The sequence below is a fragment of the Bos grunniens genome, chromosome 7 (genome assembly GCF_055505025.1).
Source record: "Bos grunniens cultivar Pamir isolate PY7600 chromosome 7, Bosgru_T2T1.0, whole genome shotgun sequence".
Classification (NCBI taxonomy): Eukaryota; Metazoa; Chordata; class Mammalia; order Artiodactyla; family Bovidae; genus Bos; species Bos grunniens.
The window spans coordinates 50078643-50095405 of record NC_141171.1 but is presented as its reverse complement, the minus strand read 5'-3'; the positions used below and the strand labels follow the sequence as shown (position 1 = coordinate 50095405).

The 16763-nt window shown below is 38.4% G+C and overlaps 1 protein-coding gene across 7 annotated transcripts in view; it reads right to left on the bottom strand.

The window, feature by feature from the left end:
• The window catches only part of CTNNA1 (catenin alpha 1), a 344567-nt gene that overhangs the window by 81495 nt on the left and 246309 nt on the right, over nt 1–16763 (bottom strand). The gene's annotated exons all lie outside the window — the stretch shown is intronic.

Sequence of the window (16763 nt, the reverse complement as noted above, 5' to 3'; positions counted from 1 at the left end):
ACATCACCAGATGGTCAACCCCGAAATCAGATTGATATTCTTAGCAGCCAAAGATGGAGAAGCTCTATACAGTCAACAAAAACAAGACTAAGAGCTGACTGTGCCTTAGATCATGAACTCCTTATTACCAAATTCAGACTTAAATTGAAGAAAGTAGGGAAAACCACTAGACCATTCAGGTATGACCTAAATCAAATCCCTTATGATTATACAGTGGAAGTGAGAAATAGATTTAAGGGACTAGATCTGATAGAGTGCCTGATGAACTATGGATGGAGGTTCGTGACATTGTACAGGAGAGAGGGATCAAGACCATCCCCATGGAAAAGAAATGCAAGAAAGCAAAATGGCTGTCTGGGGAGGTCTTACAAATAGCTGTGAAAAGAAGAGAAGCAAACAGCAAAGGAGAAAAGGAAAGATATAAGCATCTGAATGCAGAGTTCCAAAGAATAGCAAGGAGAGATAAGAAAGCCTTCCTCAGCAATCAATGCAAAGAAATAGAGGAAAACAACAGAATGGGAAAGACTAGGGATCTCTTCAAGAAAATTAGATACCAAGGGAACATTTCATGCAAAGATGGGCTCGATAAAGGACAGAAATGGTATGGACCTAAGAGAAGCAGAAGATATTAAGAAGAGGTGGCAAGAATACACAGAAGAACTGTACAAAAAAGATCTTCACGACCCAGATAATCACGTTGGTGTAATCACTCATCTAGAGCCAGACATCCTGGAATGTGAAGTCAAGCGGGCCTTAGAGGGCATCACTACGAACAAAGCTAGTGGAGGTGATGGAATTCCAGTTGAGCTCTTTCAAATCCTGAAAGATGATGCTGTGAAAGTGCTGCATTCAATATGCCAGCAAATTTGGAAAACTCAGCAGTGGCCACAGGACTGGAAAAGGTCAGTTTTCATTCCAATCCCATAGAAAGGCAATGCCAAAGAATGCTCAAACTACCACACAGTTGTGCTCATCTCACACGCTAGTAAAGTAATGCTCAAAATTCTCCAAGCCAGGCTTCAGCAGTACGTGAACCGTGAACTTCCAGGTGTTCAAGCTGGTTTTAGAAAAGGCAGAGGAACCAGAGATCAAATTGCCAACATCTGCTGGATCATGGAAAAAGCAAGAGAGTTCCAGAAAAACATCTATTTCCTGCTTTACTGACTATGCCAAAGCCTTTAACTGTGTGGATCACAATAAACTGTGGAAAATTCTGAAAGAGATGGGAATACCAGACCACCTGACCTGCCTCTTGAGAAATCTGTATGCAGGTCAGGAAGCAACAGTTAGAACTGGACATGGAACAACAGACTGGTTCCAAATAGGAAAAGGAGTACGTCAAGGCTGTATAGTGTCAGCCTGCTTATTTAACTTCTATGCAGAGTACATCATGAAAAACGCTGGGCTGGAAGAAGCACAAGCTGGAATCAAGATTGCCGGGAGAAATATCAATAACCTCAGATATGCAGATAACACCACCCTTATGGCAGAAAGTGAAGAGGAACTAAGAAGTCTCTTGATGAAAGTGAAAGAGGAGCGTGAAAAAGCTGGCTTAGAAAGCTCAACATTCAGAAAACAAAGAGCATGGCATCCGGTCCCATCACTTCATGGGAAATAGATGGAGAAACAGTGCAAACAGTGTCAGACTTTATTTTTCTGGGCTCCAAAATCACTGCAGATGGTGATTGCAGCCATGAAATTAAAAGACGCTTACTCCTTGGAAGGAACATTATGACCAACCTAGATAGCATATTCAAAAGCAGAGACATTACTTTGCCAACAAAGGTCCGGCTAGTCAAGGCTATGGTTTTTCCTGTGGTCATGTATGGATATGAGAGTTGGACTGTGAAGAAGGCTGAGTGCCAAAGAATTGATGCTTTTGAACTGTGGTGTTAGAGAAGACTGTTGAGAGTCCCTTGGACTGCAAGGAGATCCAACCAGTCCATTCTGAAGGAGATCAGCCCTGGGATTTCTTTGGAAGGAATGATGCTAAAGCTAAAACTCCAGTACTTTGGCTACCTCATGCGAAGAGTTGACTCATTGGAAAAGACCCTGATGCTGGGAGGGATTGGGGGCAGGAGGAGAAAGGGACGACAGAGGATGAGATGGCTGGATGGCATCACTGACTCGATGGACGTGAGTCTGAGTGAACTCTGGAAGCTGGTTATGGAAAGGGAGGCCTGGCGTGCTGCGATTCATGGGGTCAGAAAGAGTCGGACACAACTGAGCAACTGATCTGAACTCAATCACCAGATTCACTGGATCCTGGGAAGGAAAGTACGACAGTGTAGAAAAGAGGGGGTGGGACAGAAAAAAGAATGAAGGCAGTGAAAAGAGGATGTACAGTGGGAAAGAGGCTGGAATCGCTGTCCTGGAAAATTGCCAAGAAAGAGGTGAAAGTAGCTCCCTGAACTGAGCCTGGAAGCAGGAAATGTTGATGGAGGCAGGGGTCAGGGGTGGCTAATAGCCCACAGCCCCACAGGCAAGGCCCATACTCATGAGAATGCACTGAGGCACTGTTAAAAGTGCTGCAATATCTCACACACACACACCCACACCAATACTTAAAAGGTTAATGCCAAGCCTGATAGAGGCTTCCAGAATCCTGCCCCAGTACAACAGCATGCTGACTGGGCACCACCCACATTAACCAGTTGTACCTATAATAAGTATCTCTCCGACTTAAAGACAGAAACCATGCATTCCCATCATGGTTCACCTTTACCCACAAGCACTGCAGCGTAACTTACCAAGATGACCAGTTGCCTTGATCAACTGGAAAATCAACTGAAGATGTGAAGTTTAGGGACCTAAAAGCCCAGGTGTCAGAGATCAAGCATAATAGTGTCCAGCAATATAAGAAGAGAGGCTCAGTGAGATAGGAGCCCAGTGAAGGCAACATGGGTTCCCCTCTCCTGATCACCTATGATATACTCAACACAGAATATTTTGTGAAAGTATCCCTAAAACTGCACTCCCCAGGCACCTATCACTGATTACCCTACTGCATGTTTTCCACTGGCACAAGGCAAAGAGTACTTTTTGTTTATTAATAGTCTTTCTTCCTATAGCACAGTGTGGGAGTATTTTTACCATGGCTATAGGCAATGCACAATATCCCCTAAACTGAATCTAAAAACTCCTTCTGTTATGGCTGAAGTTAAAGGTCCAATATTAGAAAGCAGAAACTACTATCTGTCACAAAAAGACTTATTAGACAGGGTTCCCCACCCCCCAGTAGTGGTTAATAGGCAAAAAAAGTCATAGAGGTATTATCTTTGGGGCTCTAAAACCAGAAACCATCATTCAATGTTTTTTCTGGACAAGAGCCAGAGTTAGGATTTAAAGACCACAGGAATTCTCAGATATGCAAAACTGAAAGAGACTATAGTGAAATGATAAAACCTTGAAAATTATTATAGTGAATGAAGACTACTATAAACCATCTGTGATGAGAAAAGGTAATAAATTATGAAGCGTAGAGATCTGACACTCTGAAATAAACATTTCAAAGAGAACAGTAAATGCCTATTGGCTATACAGATAATACACTAAGATGTGCTGTCATAATAGTAATTATTTGTTAAAGAGAAGTAACCTCAATATTATACAAAACAGTCAATAATCGAGCAGCTAGCCTAGGGCTACTCAATCTGACTTGGTTGAAAAACAATTCAGACATGAAAGACACAATGACTACATTCCAAGCATGTGAGGTTTAGACTTCATTACAATAAGGGACCGAAACTGATGCCCCAGTAGAGAGAATAAAAGAGAGGTCACAGATTAAATACCTAAGAAAGTAGCAGGAAAGCAATGACAAACAGGAAACAGCTTTCCTAAGAGTGAGAAAAGATTGCAGAAACTTCTGACCAAAAAAGGGGGCTGTGGAATACAATTCAGTGGTCATATGAGCAAAGAATATACTTAAGGAAACACTTCTGGAGGGGGGTGGGGAACCCAAGCAGAAGTCAGGAGATTATCTTAAAGTCTCTTTTACAATTAAGTGATGGACAGGGAGGCCTGGCGTGCTGCGATTCATGGGGTCACATAGAGTCGGACACGACTGAGCAACTGAACTGAACTGAACTGAACTCTCAAAACAGACATCTTTAATGGGGTGTGTGTGTGTGTGTGTGTGTATACACTTTACTGTATCTACAGAAAACATTTCTGGAAGGAAACAAAATATAAGAAGAAAAAAATGGATGGCTAGAGAACAGGAATGAAAGGGGACTTCATATATACTCACTATACTCTTTTATACCCTTTTAATTTTGCACTATGTAAATATATTACCTATTTTAAAAATTAAAATCCCTTTTATTAGGTAGAAAGCAATACCGTAGTCATAAGGATCTCAGCTTAACAATAAAGACCTACATTTTTCAAAACAAACCTATCAGAGTCAGCAAATGAAACACTTCCCCAGTTTCCCATATCATTTCTGAAGCAACTAACCATTAATCCGATGAGTAAGTTCACAGATAACATCTGAAGGCAACTGTTCATATCTCCTAAGTGAAGACTGATGATGTCAGCCAGCCCACATGCCTCACTTCTAAGTCAGCCCAGCTTAACTACAAAGATTTTTCCCTTCAGCCATTTTAGAACTCTAAAAAGAAATAAAGATTATAAATATCAAAGGGTAAAGAAACCTTCTAGACTTCACATTACCTGTTCTAGTGTCTTTTTAATACTACATATGCAACACCTAAACATTGTTTCGGTTAATTATTTAACCAGCTCTAGGGAGTGTAAATTCTCTTAAACAGTGAGCTAGTGAGTTTATTAAGACTAGAAAAAGTTTTATTCATAACATCATTTTCTGGTGCTAGAAAGAAGTTTCAATAAACTACAGAGAACAAACCAACGTGACTTGTAGAAAAACGAATGAAAGGGACCTCCTGGTGGTCCAGTGATTTAGACTCTGTGCTTCCAACTCAGACTGGACCCCTGGTCAGGGAGCTAAGTTCCCACATGCCACAAGGCACAGCCAAACAAAAAGCAATAAAGAAAAGAAAAAAAAAGAGAGAACAAGAAAAGAAACTATATAGATAGTCATAGTATTCAAATTTTTAGAAATCTACTTCAAATGCAGTCACCAAATAAATCTAAAATGAGCAGGAAAGAATAATGAGGTGATTTTATACAGAGATGCCTATACAAAACTCAATTCAGAGAATGAACACTGACAGTCAAGAGCCTCGCTTCTCCATGCCAGGAAACTTGGAATTATCTATAAAGTATGCCAGACCCAAGCAAAGTATATGTTTTAACAGTAAGGAGAATATATTATGAATCTGGGAATAAGGCCACCAACTTCAGGCAAGACAGTTAAAACAAATGGAAAGAAATAAAATAACCTCTGCAACACTCAGTAGGGGTGTATTTGCTAAAAATTAATACAATCTTCAGATATTATTACCAGAATGCACATAAGAAAGAAAAGATTCTCCAAATGAATTTGACCACTGCAAAGAGAGAGGAGAGGAGAAGGTAAAGGGAGGAAGGGTAGAATTAAGCTCTTTGACTCAGCAGGAGAAATGCAACTACTCTAAGAAATCACTGGAAAGCAGGACAGGTAAAAATAAAAAACAGAGGCCTTAAAGTATTAACCATTTAAAATTCTAAACTTTATTAGAATAGTAGTGGTAGTCGTAGCAGTAGTAAGAACAGGAGGGGCTGTTTCACAAGCTCCCAACCAAGCTGTGTGCGTAGGCACAACCATCATCCTGAACTCAGTGTTGAGACGACCGAGATTGGGGAGTGACTCTTCCTGTTCAGTGAAGCTGTCAAGAAACAGAACAACATCACTCCACTGACAATCCTTTCAATAAGAAATTTACCTTAATGCCAACCATTAAACATTAAACCATTAAAATACCAGTAAACACAGAGTTGAAAGATCTCTGGATGGAAAACAAAGCTTCCAATTAGGTAGATTTCACCACCCTAGAGTAGGCCTCTAAATCCCAACAAAGCAAAAAGAATTTTAAACACACAGAGGAGACACCTGATTTCTCTGCAAAAACATAAGCAACATTAGGTGGAGCCGTGGTAAAGAATGAGCCTGCCAATGCAGGAGACTCAAGAGATCTAAGTCCAATCCATGGGTGGAGAAGATCCCTTGGAGTTGGAAATGGCAACCCACTCCAGTGTTCTTGCCTGGAAAATTCCATGGCAGAGGACCCTAGTAGATACATTCCATGGGGTTTCAAAGAGTCAGACACAAACTAACTGAGCATGTACACAATCATCCCTGACAACTTCACAACTAATGAGAAATCCACTAGCATATACAATCTTTGTCATTTTCAGCTTCTATTCAACTCCTCAGCCCCAGATAAAGAAATATCAACATCATCAGAACCAAACTCCAAGCAGCAACAACAGAACTAAGAGCTAGAGCTACTCAAATAGTCCCTTTCTATAATCCATTGAAAATTTACTTGGGGCAGAGAACATTTGCTCTGTCTCCCAGGACATCAGCTTAAGAGAGAGATTCCCTACTCAAAATAGGCTTCACAAACACCTGTCCACACTGATCTGAGGGTGACTGTATCTACCAAAACACATCTTTTCTTACTTTCTGCCATTGTGCCTGAAATTCTATCATCAAGCTTCTCTCTGAGAGTCTTCTTTAAGGGGAAAAAAAAAGGGAAGAGGTACAAATATCCCCAAACAAAGTGACAACAAAAACTGGGGAAAAGAGATTATATTTGTCTATTTCAACTGACATTTTAAGTAAGAAATTATGACAGCTAAAAATGAATGTTTACAGTTTTCCCCCTTGTTTCAGAAAAAGCTTAAGAACTTCTGAAAATTCCTTCTCTCATATGAATGTTTTTGGAGCCTCTAACAGTTTGGTCTGGTAGAAAACACTGGGAAATAAAATGTACTAACTACCTAGCAGGTTAACATAAATGGAAAAACGCTGAAAAGAAGTCATTATGGTTAATTTGAACCCTTGTTAGTAACTGTAATTTTATATATATTTTATACACGAGTTATTTTAAGCTTGTATAGTTGTTGTTGATTTCTATGATGGAACTGAACATACTTCTGAAGTCCAAGAATCACTGAAAGCTGGAAGAAGGCTGATAACTTCTGCCTAAATTTTACCATACATAAGCCCCTTGGGTTCACCTGACAGATCTGCAGTTTAACTCCACAAGCAAACCCTATAGCAGCAACCATGCTGTTTCGGTAGGTGTAGCACAAAGATCAGAAAAAGCCAGTTTGACACAAACTGAAGAGCCATACGGTTGATCTACAAATAATAACCCACAAAGGAAAAAAAAAATCTATTATAGGCTAACAAAGTAATATTGCTTTACACAAGCCACTTCACTTACAACCTCTGCTACATCTTTTTTGGGCCAAGTGGGCCAAGAACATAGCTATGAGATATATATAATTTAATGAGAACCACTATTTCTATCAAAATCCCTCCTTCAAATCCTTTATATTCCTGTGATCAAAAAAAGTTTTTACTCTAAAAAGACTATGTAATTAATACAAAAGCTGATTCCTTTTCAAAGTTCTTAGAGTTCTAAGCTAATCAAATTCTAGTGATTATATATATGCAGAATCATCACATTAAAAAGTCCATAGTACTTAAAATGTGATAGCTTAAGGGCCATCAATATGCATATTGTACAGATTCACCACTTTTTCAGAGACGAAATAAAAATAAAAATAGTCACTCTGAAATGACACATGTTCAATCTGATTTCTCAGTTTTTAAAATTATTTTTGATTCAACAATTCTTTACTTGACATATTCATAATTTAGATGAAATAGCCACAGAAAATTACAGCCATTAGTTTGTTCAACACAAAGCCAGAAAATTAAAGAGGCCAACTTAAATACACAATGTAGGCTTTTAATGTGGCCAAAGTCATTCTGACGGCAATAACAGACACAGGCCCCACCTCAAAACGGGGAAAACAGTCTGCTTCACACAGGATAAACAAGTTGCATCAATCTATAGAAAATATAATTTAAAAAACTCATCACATCATTAGGATACATACATGTGAAAAAGCATGTGACTATTTTAAACAGCTTTATTAAGATATGTATTAAGATATATGTACTTATTATAATGTATATATTAAGACATAATTGATATATAACTCACCCAGGTAAAGTATACCACTTGATGTTTTATAAAGTATATTCACAGATATATACAACCATTACCATTAGAACATTTTTACCACCTAAAAAGGAGCCCTGTATATACCCTTTAGCTATCACTCTTCCAATCATTAGATGTGAATATTTAAGTATCAACATTAAAGTTTCAATATCCAGGACACAGTGAGCATACTTGGTTTTAAGTATTAATGCCCTAAATTTGTTGTCCTTTTCTTAAAAGTAATTTTTAGTATTCAGTCTAAATTTGTTCCTTAAACCTCCACAATCACAATTTTATCCATTCTTCAGGTAATTTCTGTTTGTGAAAAAGGGTATCAAGGCAATCAACTCTTAACTACATTCCCTCGACAAACAAAAATACATAAAAACAAAGCCTACAAACACATTTTAAAATGTGTCTATCCAATACTATCTACATAATAAGTAATCATCCTTATTCTATGGCACGTGCCTTTCTTGGGTTTAGAAAAGTAGAAACGGGCTCCAAGTCCAACTGTGCCAAAATTAACAGGGCCTTAAAGAATGTAAGACACTCTTTTCTTCCACCCACATTAAATATACACCCCAAAAACTTGATTTACCAGATTTTCGGCTGCCAACAAAGTAGACTAGCTCAGTGGCTGACATTTCCTTTTGGCAGTCATTAGTCCTTAATGTGTCGCTGTCTAGAGGCTAAATGCAATGGTTTCATTCCTTTCTGCTTTAGTAGATCATTTTTTGGGGCCTGAGGAAATATATCAAAGGCTAAAACCACCTTACAAGAATGCTGTCAATCAAAGATGTTATAATATAAAAGTAATATGATTAAAACTCCTCTCTCCATAAGCCCTTTATCACTAGAATTGGAATAGTAACTTTCTACATTGGTGCAAATTAAAGGGGAAAAAGCAAACATTTCCCAACACCTCTAACTGTCAGCGAGCCACCCACTAACAGGAGAAAAGAGGACTGCTTCTAGCAAATCTTCCTTGTGAAATGGTACCTTAAGGGTTCTTCGTTCCCATCAAGCCAGGTTTGCCATCCCCTGTACAATAATTAATTGCTGATTCTATATCTATTACTGTTGTTTCTCCCTTCACCCACTCTTCAATGCCAACCTTGTCTTTCTGTCTTTGAATACCCTATTTGGTATAGTCTTAGACTTGCTCCAGTGTTTTATAATAAAATAATTTCATTTGTGCTTTTTTAAAAAACTTTATTGCACCAGCATTATCTCTTCTAAGCCAGATTGCCTCATTCTGGTTTTTGCCCACAAAAAGAGTGCTAAAAAAAAAAAAAAAAGAGGGGGGAACGCAACAGTACAAAGAATGTTTATATTCAAGCACCGTGTTCCCTAGCTAGAGGCCATGTATTTTCATAATCAACAGTGAAAGCAAGGAATCTGAAACCATTATGGCCAACAAAATACTGTTAAAGCCACCTAAAATTGTGCTGAGGCAACTTCTTAATCAGTAGGAAGTCTATAGGAGATAAGTCATGTGATGGGGGGTGGGGGGGCAGGCCTGGCTAATTACTGTCATTTATTATATTCTGTTCAAAGTTTAGTGAACAACAAAGGCAACATCACTACTAAATTATACAACAGTCAAGTATAGATAAACAAAAATTTCTTACTACACATGATAGAGCTTTAAAACTATGATTCAGGGGAGGGCAATGGCTGTGATAATGCTTGAGACAGTAGACTACAGAACGCCTAGATGATTAAGTAACAACCATTTCTGACCTTCTAAAAAAAGTGCTTGCTAACAATTTAGCCTAGAACACTGCATCATTCAATGACTACACTAGTTACACTCCTTTTAAAGAATCAAGGAACTCAAATCAAATACAGTGACAAAGGGTTTACTTCAAGGACAAATGCACAAGAAACCAAGCACAGCTGGGCAACGGGCCTCAGAAGCAATACAGGAAGCCTAGGATCCTCCTAACTGGCTGCACCACTCTCCAGTCTCAAATGCCTGACCCAACGTTACCCTCCATGGGGCCTAACTAATTCACAGCTGCTGCCCACCCACAAATTCATTTTGCCATGACCCCTCAAGACCTTGACTCTACTTAATGGCATAAGTTCTTACTTCAGTTTTCATTTACTAACTGCATCGTTTTCTCATTAATTTTTCCATACAAATTCCCAAGAGAATTAATTAACCTAAGAACTGGGGACTGAGAAGGGGGCTGGATAGAATAAAGCAAGCTCTTTTAGACTCTGCAAGACCAACAAATGCCTTCAGAAAGGCTGTGCCGCTGTTGCTGCTAAGTCACTTCAATCGTGTCCGACTCTGTGCGACCCCATAGACGGCAGCCCACCAGGCTCCCCGTCCCTGGGATTCTCCAGGCAAGAACACTGCAGTGGGTTGCCATTTCCTTCTCCAATGCATACATGAAAGTGAAAAGTGAAAGTGAAGTTGCTCAGTCATGTCTGACTCCTAGTGACCCCATGGACTGCAGCCCACCAGGCCCCTCCATCCATGGGATTTTCCAGGCAAGAGTACTGGAATGTGGTGCCATTGCCTTCTCCACAGAAAGGCTGTAAGACATGGCAAAGACTGTGCCCTTAAATATCTAATATGCCGGCATCTACTCAAATAACCATAATAATAAGATATGCCTTTTAACTTTTATTATGGGATTTTTTCAAACATCCAAAAAGATTAAGACTAGTAAAAAGAACTTCCTTATGCAGTATTACCAGCCATCAACTTTCTGCTTTCTTGTTTATAATAGTTTTGTTAGTTTTGGGGTAGGGTATTTTAAAACAAATCTACAACATCATGTTATTTCATAAGGCATTCATCATAAACCTATGTTCATCTCTGGATGGTCAAATCTTGAGGGTTAAAAGAACTGTCATTTGTCCAAAACCTCAAATTGCAAATATACAGTTACTGGCCTTTATCATCAAAACCCTAAAACTAATAAAACTTTTTTATTTTTCTGGCTATACCTCATGGGTGGGCAGAGAAGGCAATGGCAACCCACTCCAGTACTCTTGCCTGGAAAATCCCATGAACGGAGGAGCCTGGCAGGCTACAATGGGGTCACGAAGAGCTGGACATGACTGAGCAACTTCACTTCACTTTCACGCATTGGGGAAGGAAATGGCAACCCACTCCAGTGTTCTTGCCCGGAGAATCCCAGGGACAGGGGAGTCTGGTGGGCTGCTGTCTATGGGGTTGGCACAGAGTCGGACACGACTGAAGTAATTTAGCAGCAGCAGCAGCATGGGTGGGATCTTAGTTCCCTAACCAGGGATCGTGGTAGGGCAGAGTCCTAACCACTGGACCACCAGAGAATTCCCAAACTACTGTAATTCTTGATTCAGAGTGGTTTTAAGAAAATAATTAACTTTGCACTGGCAGGGAAAACCAAGTCAAAAAAAAAAAAGTTTGATTCGTGCTCTGGAGTTTGCCAAAATGAAAGCTCTACAGATAGCAAATAAGAGCTAGTCAATGGAATCCGTTTTAACAAACACTATGATTAGAATTCCACTTTTAAATGGAAGTTTTTGGTAAATGCTACAAAGTTCAATATTGCTTTGAAACATAAAAATTCAACAAATGTCTTACTAATGATTTGAAGTCCACTTCCTAAATTAAGACATTTTGGTAGCCTAAGATAAACCATGTTTGAAAAGGTTTAAGGAGACAAGGGATTCCTTTATCACCAAAAAAGTGACTCAGTAAGAGTACCTATAAATGACCAACTTTAAAAAAACTATTTTCCAGTATTTTCACCAATACAGAATCTTAAAGGCAACATAAACACATACATCTATTTCCCAGAAACAAGTGCATTTATTGTCAGGAGCTTTAAAAATTATAGTTGGGTACACTGATCAAACATCTAGAATTTTTCTTATAAAATATTTCAGGTTATGCAATGTTCATATAGAAACAAGGGCAAGTCAAAACACAGATCTTTTTATTCCTAGAGGATGAGTTTATGTGAGTTTACAAAACCAATAATTCTCCTTCAAAGCAGGGAGAAGTAATTCAGGATAAGTAAGTTCTGGAGTTAAATTTAAAGAACAATTAGCAAGGAAGCCTTGAAGTCAGATGCCACACTGCATCTATAGGTACAAACTGCAAATTATAAAACCTGGAGTTAGAATATCTGCAACTGGAGTAAAACCAGGAGGTCAATCACTTCACTCCACCTGAAAATAATACTTGTAAGATAATTTACTGACTAGTTATTATTTTAGCATAAAGCAACTCAAGTGAAATATCTTCTTTATGGTACATTTCCAAATTACACCATTATGAAAAGGTCTTATGCTGTTTTCAGAGAATGACCAAACAAAATCCGTTCTTAGCAGTCTCTGGTTCTAAATACTGAATATTCCACTTTAAAATAAGTAAATTATCAGCTGTCAAGTACTTATTTAGCAGTCATCTGATGTGAACACAGATTCAACATAAAAAATAAAAGGGACATCCAGAGAAGAAAAACATCACATTCCACTGATTTTTGTGATGAAGAAATACAAAAACCAAAGTAACTTTCAAGAGAGCAGGCATGAAATCACAGAAAGAAATTTCCTGGCAGCCAGGGCTACATCTCTCTCTGGCAAGGACAGTCTGGAAACTCAATGAGTTCTTTTTAACTAACTACCTTAGGTCCTCTAAAACACCCAATTTAAATTAAAAAAAAAAAATTTTAAGATCATTGGACAGAAAATATTAGGATAGAAAGTTATGATTGATAAGCTTTTAATTTAACATTTTGTCCTATATGGGTATTCTAGACAAACAGGCTTATTTTATTAAAAAAAAAAAAAAAAGCCTAATTTGCTACATTTAAACAATGAAACTATTTTTAATGAATCGATTTATTCTCAACATGACAACTTTGCCAAAAGTAAAAAGAATAGATGAGGAAGGAGGAACTGTATTATTAATTTTCCAAAACAATACCAATTTACACACATACACAGCATTTTCTAGTTTTATGCTCACGTCAAACATGGCATCCCTTTTCCTTTCCACACTCAAATGAGGTGGGGTGGGAATAAGATCCTCTGTCAGCTAAGATTAGATGCTTGAACTACAAGATCATGCAGACTGAGGGTGGAGACTGCTGTTTTGGCTCTCTGCTATAGACAGAGCAAGAAACCAAGATATCACGCAGAGCCAAGAAGACAGGACAGCAGCTTCAGTCACTGACGACCCAGATCCCTGTTCACCTTGTTCCAGGCTACAGTTCATTTAATGCTCTTTTCTCTCAAGGCGTTTTGATATTTTGCATTGCCACCATCAGTTTTCCCATCTTCTTCATTTTGCTTGTTCTTGAATGGTTCTCTGTGCCTTCTAACAAAGTCAGGCAGAAGGGCAGCTATTAATGGCTGTCTCACAGCTGAGAAAACAGCTATCCTGGATCAAGCTTTAATGATACCTATTCGATGTAAGCATTATTACCTACCATCCTCGGCATTACATACGAAAGGGACCACCAAAAATAGCTCTGGACTAAAAATCAGAAGTCTCAATTCTAATCTTAACTACTCTTACCTGGGTATGATCAGGGCCAAGTTACCTCCAGGTTTTAGGCTGTTTTGAAAATAGGTGATTGGTTTTAGTTCTGATTAAGATGGGGTAAACACATTCTACCCTGTCTATCCCAATGAATGCAACTAAAAACCCTGGAGAGAATACAGAGTAGCAATCTTGAGAACTGAAATGAAAAAGGGCCAAAGTCACAATTATAGTTGGCAGACAGGGCTCTATCTGTCTCAGTAACTATCAGAACAAGCAGACTCTAAATAAACAAATAAACAAACAATCAAGGTACAGAAGTACTAAACCAACTGAATCAGTCAATGTCATCAACCTGAATCTAATTAGCATATATATTAAAAGAACACTCCAACCAACAATAGCAAAAAAAAAAACCCCATAGTCAAGTACAGATAGAACATCACAAAGGTAGCACTACTGGGTCATAAAACAAATCTCAATAAGTAATTAAAAATACTAAAGTCACGCAAAATATGTTCTCTGACCATACTGAATTTGAATTAAGCTAGGAATTAGTAAAGGCTTCCTAAGCGGCACAGAGGTAAAGAATCCGCCTGTCAACGTGGGAGATAAGGATTCGATCCCTGGGTCGGGAAGATCCCCTAGAGTAGGAAATGGCAACCCACCCAACAGAGGAGAAGAGTGGGCTACAGTCCACGGGGTCACAAAAAGTCAGACACGACTGTGCACACACATACACAAGAAATCAGTAACAGAAATAGAACAAGAAAATACTTGGAAACTAAACATAATGTACTTCCAAATAATCCATTGGTCAAAGAATAAAACTCAAGGAAAATTTTTAAACATTTTAAACTAAACAAAAATGAAATATGAAGACAAAGCGGGGCTTATATGGAAATCTGCCCTAAATCTTAACACTAAAAAAGAGAAAAGGTCTCAAGTCAATAACCTAATTTCCTACCTCAAGGAACTAGAAAAAGAACAAAATAAACCTAAAGGAAACAGAAGAAACAATGAAGAACAGAAATCAGTGAAATTAAAAATAACGGAGGAAAAACACACACACAATGAAACCATAAAAAGCTGGTTCTTTCAAAAGATAAATAGAATTGATAAACCTACAGCAAGACTGGCAAAGAAAATGGAGAGTCTAGACACAAATTACCTACACTAGAAATGAATTACAGAATATGGCTATAGACTCCCCACAAACACTGAAGGGATAATAAGAGACTGCTACAAACAAGTTTCTCATATAAAACTTGATTAAATGGATAAAATTCCTTAAAAGCCACTAACTTTAAGAATTTATCTAAGAAGAAATATATACCCTAAATAATATAAGATTATATAAAAATTGGATTATATAATAATTATATACTTATATAATAATTGGATTATATAATAATCCAATAAGAAAAACTGAGTTTGTATTTTAAAACCTTCAAAAAATTAGTTGGCTGGACTAGATTTAAAGCTTGGCAAACTTCTGTAAAGGGCCAGATAGCAAATATTGTGGGCTTTTAGGCCCATTCCATCTCTGTCACAACAACTTAACTATGTCACTGCAGTGGAAAAGCAGCCATGGACTATAAGTAAACAAATGAGTGTGGCTATGTTCCAATGAAGTTTACAAAAATAGATGGCAGGCAAGACTTTAACTGATAAGTTTGTCAACCCTACACTATGATAACTAATGTTACTTTCGAATTCTAAAATTTATAATTCTATACTGGGGAGGCCTTACAAATAGCTCTGAAAAGAAGAGAAGCGAAAAGCAAAGGAGAAAAGGAAAGATATAAACATCTGAATGCAGAGTTCCAAAGAATAGCAAGAAGAGATAAGAAAGCCTTCCTCAGCAATCAATGCAAAGAAATAGAGGAAAACAACAGAATGGGAAAGACTAGGAATCTCTTCAAGAAAATCAGAGATACCAAAGGAACATTTCATGCAAAGATGGGCTCGATAAAGGACAGAACTGGTATGGACCTAACAGAAGCAGAAGATATTAAGAAGAGGTGGCAAGAATACGCAGAAGAACTGTACAAAAAAGATCTTCACAGCCCAGATAATCATGATGGTGTGATCACTGACCTAGAGTCAGACATCTTGGATTGTGAAGTCAAGTGGGCCTTAGAAAGCATCACTACGAACAAAGCTAGTGGAGGTGATGGAATTCCAGTTGAGCTATTCCAGATCCTGAAAGATGATGCTGTGAAAGTGCTGCACTCAATATGCCAGCAAATTTGGAAAACTCAGCAGTGGCCACAGGACTGGAAAAGGTCAGTTTTCATTCCAATCCCAAAGAAAGGCAATGCCAAAGAATGCTCAAACTACCTCACAGTTGCACTCATCTCACACGCTAGTAAAGTAATGCTCAAAATTCTCCGAGCCAGGCTTCAGCAATATGTGAACCGCGAACCTCCAGGTGCTCAAGCTGGTTTTAGAAAAGGCAGAGGAATCAGAGATCAAATTGCCAACATCTGCTGGATCATGGAAAAAGCAAGAGAGTTCCAGAAAAACATCTATTTCTGCTTTATTGACTATGCCAAAGCCTTTGACTGTGTGGATCACAATAAACTGTGGAAAATTCTGAAAGAGATGGGAATACCAGACCACCTGACCTGCCTCTTGAGAAATTTGTATGCAGGTCAGGAAGCAACTGTCAGAACTGGACATGGAACAACAGACTGGTTCCAAATAGGAAAAGGAGTACGTCAAGGCTGTACATTGTCACCCTGCTTATTTAACTTACATGCAGAGTACATCATGAGAAACATTGGACTGGAAGAAGCACAAGCTGGAATCAAGATTGCCGAGAGAAATAACAATAACCTCAGATATGCAGATGACACCACCCTTATGGCAGAAAGTGAAGAGGAACTCAAAAGCCTCTTGATGAAAGTGAAAGTGGAGAGTGAAAAAGTTGGCTTAAAGCTCAATATTCAGAAAACGAAGATCATGGCATCTGGTCTCATCACTTCATGGGAAATAGATCAGGAAACAGTGTCAGACTTTATTTTTCTGGGCTCCAAAATCACTGCAGATGGTGACTGCAGCCATGAAATTAAAAGATGCTTACTCCTTGGAAGGAAAGTTATGACCAACCTAGA